We start from the raw sequence: 4,451 nt of genomic DNA on the forward strand, positions 1-4,451 counted from the left end.
CATGGAGATGACCTGGAACCCCTGCGCAGATGTAGCCCATAGCAGGTCGGTGTCCAGGTGGGTTACCTAGTAATGGGAAGAGGGACTGCCTCTGACATAAACTGATTGGCCTGCTCTTTGATCACCTCCCCCTGAGGGGGGAGCAGCCCTACCAGGCCACAGAAGAGGACAATGGAGTCACTTTTGACGAGAACTGATAGACTAAGATCAGAAAGGAGAGGAGAACCTCCCCTATCAGTGGACTTGGGGAGGGGCATGCATGCAGAAATGGGATGGAGGGTGGGATCGGGAGGGGAGGAGGGAGAGGCTTATGGGGGGATACAAAATTAATAAAGTATAATTAATAAAAAGAGAAAAAAAGAATTCAAGGTCTTTCGGCTACATAGAGAGTCCCAGGCTAGGGTGAGCTACAGGTGTACCTACTCCATCGGGACAGCTCTTGCCCAGCATGCAGGAAGCACTGGGTTTGCTCCCCAGGATCACATAAATCAGGCGTAGTCAGTAAATCCTGTAACCCCTACATTTGGTAGGTAGAGACAACAGAATTGAAAGTTGAAGGTCATCCACAGGTACATAGATGATTTTAAAAACCCACAGAATCTAGTGCACAGTTATACTACCTAAAGTCCTTGGCACCCTGGACTTGATACAGAAAACTAAGTCAAAAAAATAGGAGAGAAGAAAATGAAAGGATCCCTCACTAGAAGGAACTGGTAGTTCACTGTGGCAACTAAGTCATGTGCTTTGGCAAAAGAAAAACAAAAAGACATAAGTATAAAGTTTAGACAATCAATCGTAAGGAAAAAAGTAAGGAAAGGTTGGAAAACTCTAGATACTGGTATAAGGTGTGTATTTTGCATGATACATGCAAGACCATAGAGGTAGGGGTGTGTGTAGGGTGTGTGTGTGTGTGTGTGTGTGTGTGTGTGTGTGTGTCTGCCTGTCTGTCTGTCTGTCTGCCCTCACACATTAATCATCTGTATAGACCAGGAATAGTCATCAAGTACTTTCCCACCATAATTTTTGAGACAGGTTATCTCACTGATCTTAGGCTAGCAAGGTCCCACATCTGCCTCTCTTCACCAGCAGACCTAAGATGAAACACGGTGCTGCCATGTCTGGTTTTCACAAGGTCCTTTCTTTGCACTGTGACACTTTACCCACTCACCCATCTCCCCATCCACAGGGTTCAGATCAGATAGTTCAAAATGTTTAGGTTTTTCATATGGTTTTTCTGAATTCCACTCAGCCAGGAACTCACTCTTGCCTACACTGACCTTGAACTTCTGATACTTGACAGGGCAGAGTGGCTCAAGCCTAGAATTTCTGCATTGAGGAATTAGAGATAGGAGGGTAAGGATCCTGCTCAAGGTCATCTTTGGCTACAAAGTGGCCAGCCTGGGACAGAAGAGACCCCAACTAAAACACAAATGCTCAGTGTTACAGTGCATCTATGGAGGAACTCAGCCAGCAGGATCCACAGCAAGTAAAAGTCAGCTGGGCAACAATGACTTTCATTCCAGCTATGTGAACACTGAGACCAGCAAACAAAAACAGTTCATAGCAATACTATTTCTCCCAACCAAAGTAGAAAGACCCAAATGTCAGAAAATAAACGAAAATGTGCACGTGTGTGACGTGGTAATAAACTTGTCAGGAGATAGAAGCTGATTTCAATTTGTTGTAGGTAGAATATATTCTCTTTGCATAGTTCTATAAGTCTGTTATTATTAAGAGTAAGTTACTCAGGCGTGGCATCTGCCCGTAATTCCTGCACCTGGGGAGACAGACACAGGCAGATCTCTGTGAGTTGAAGGCCAGCCTGGTCTTCAAAGCAGGTCCTGGACAGCCAAGACTACACAGAGAAACCCCATAGTGAAGAGAGAGAGAGAGTCAATCAAGGGTTTTTGTTCTTCTTGCTTGGTTGTTTATTATCAATTTTGTGTCTCTATATCCATCAAGTGTGATTTTTATATTACGCTTGTCTCTTCTGGCATGATGGTGTCCTCCTTGGTGATGTTCACTTTCAGGGCAAAGACTGCTTCCTGCTCATCAATATCTTCCTGTGTGAGGGTCTTTTCCTCTGTGATGATGGTCGACTCTACCTGTATGATGGTTGTCATCTGCGATGAATCCCAAGAGGAGGAGCTTGTAAGGCTTGAGCTGTCCTTTTCCTCTAGGGAACTCTAGCATTCCTCTTGGTGACTGCAGGACATATTGCTCTCTGGGTCACGTGTAGTCTTATTCTGGAATGGTCTAGACGAGTTGGTGTATAGAGACAGAGATGGCTAAACACTTGCAGGAAGACTGTCACATACTCAATCTGTGAGAAATACGCACTCATTTCCAGGCTGCTGCCCATGAGGGACTTAGCCACAAGACAGCTCAGGTGGGATAGGTGGAGAGGGTGTCTCTCTGGCTGGCAGCACAGGGTGGCAGGCATGCTAATGGCTTCTGGCAGGCTGCCTGGAATAATTCTCCTCCTCTTTCTCCTGTACCTTAGATGTCAAGGTGAAGCTGTAGAGAGCAGGCTCAGTAGCTCTCCTTAGGGGACCAGGAAAGGTATGAGGATCTACCAGGTAGAGGACAATGCCTGGCTGCCTGGGTTTCACAGGATTCACCTAGTGATGGCCACAGTATTCCCCAGGTGACTGCTGTTGCAGTATGAAGTAAGTTGCCATCACCTCATTGTACTTTTGGTCTCTCAGAGACTTGGTGATTTCTTCTGCTTATAGCATGGTCTCGACAATGCTAGGGCTTGGGGTGCCTAGGAGACTATGTGTAGAGGTAGGTGGTGAACCTGCCTCGCAGGCCCTGATCATTGGGTGCCTCGTGATTTCCTTGATGGTGGGTCTCCTGTCAGGATTGATTAACAGCAGTTCGAAGATGACATTGAAAATATTGATGGAAACATGGTGAGGAATTCTAAAGTTGCCTGAGATGATCTCCTTCTTCATGTCCACAAAAGAGTAAGCTCAGAAAGAGAAGCGCCTGGCCACCATGAGGAAGAGGAACACACCTAAACACCACATATCAATGGGGTAAGCATCGTATTCCTCCCCTGCAAAGAGTTCTGGGGCACAATAGGGCAGAGTGCCACAGAAACCCCACAGTTTCTGCCCAGGAGTGACTTTGACAGTGAAGCTAAAATGGGTCAGCTTGGCATTCCCCCTGCAGTCAATGAGGATATTGGTGGCGTTGATGTCTCTGTGGACAACATGATTGTCATGGCAATAACTCACTGCATGTACAATCTGGGTAAATATCCTTTGAGCCTCGCTCTCCTGTAAAAACCCCAGTTCTAGGATGCGCTGCAGCAGCTCTCCCTCTGAGGCATGTTCCATCACCAGGTAGGTGGTCTCTTCCCTCTTAACCATGTGAAACAGCTTGATTATGTTAGGATGGTTAAGAGATTTCATAACACTGATTTCACTGGCAATAATGGAGATGTACTTATTTCTAAGAATTTTTACAGCCACACAGGTCACTGTGGGCACATGGAAGGCCAGTTTGACCTCTGGAAAGTATCCATGGCCCAGAGTCATCATCATCTTGTAGTCAGTGGTGAAGGTATCCTCAACAGAGTAGCAGGCCTCCATACCCTGCTTCAAAGTCAAGCCCACCATCATATGGCTAGAACCAAACTTTCAATGAGAAAGTTGACCGAGTTAAAATCAGGCCCAAGGAAAGTGTTTATAGCTATGAATTCCTATATCCAAAAGATCTACACTTACATACACCACACACATACACACATACACTAAATCTAAACATGATACAACTATCTGTGCCCTGACTGAGAGTCCTTCAGGGCCAGCTGATGGGCCTTAGACAGAAGGTCACAGTGAAAGTCAGGAAAAGTCTCATAAAGGTCAACAGTAGCAGTTGGAAAAGCTAGAAAAGTGGAGGCAGTAGGATCAATAGTTCAAGTCCTCTTTGGCCACACAGGGATGCTGAGGCCAGCCTGTGCTACAGGAGACCCTGCCTCACCAAACCAAAAAGCAATAGCAAAGAGAAGATGAGGAAAGACTGCTTTTGTTTTCTGCATGACCTGGGTTCCCAATTGCTTCAAAAGTTCAAGGTTGCTGTTACACGCGGGGCCTAGCCACAAGTGCTTGTGACAACAACGCTTGAGGGTAGAGGGCTGATCAGCCATTTCCATGCTCCTGAAGCTAGGCTGCTGTCACCTCCACCAAAAGTCATCAGTTTTACACATTAAGTGGACCTCACAATACCCACCCAAGCTACAGCACATACACCAGAGAAACTGGGTGGAAGTTTACAGGAGGTCAACAAGGATGTTCACTCTTCAAAGAATGTGCATCACTCACTTGAGCACTGGATAGCAAGTCTAGTTAACTAAACCATCACACAATGAAAGGGAGACACAGGTACCGTTCAGCAACGGGCACCAAAGCGTAACTCACAAGTTCTGTAATCAGATATTTGAT

At 46.0% G+C, this 4,451-nt stretch overlaps 1 pseudogene; it reads right to left on the minus strand.

Moving 5' to 3' along the window:
- Positions 1-2,704: 2,704 nt before the first annotated feature.
- LOC110547152 (sperm motility kinase X-like) lies at positions 2,705-3,626 on the minus strand (annotated as a pseudogene).
- Positions 3,627-4,451: the final 825 nt, after the last annotated feature.

The sequence above is a fragment of the Meriones unguiculatus genome, chromosome 5 (assembly GCF_030254825.1).
Source record: "Meriones unguiculatus strain TT.TT164.6M chromosome 5, Bangor_MerUng_6.1, whole genome shotgun sequence".
Taxonomy (NCBI): domain Eukaryota; kingdom Metazoa; phylum Chordata; class Mammalia; order Rodentia; family Muridae; genus Meriones; species Meriones unguiculatus.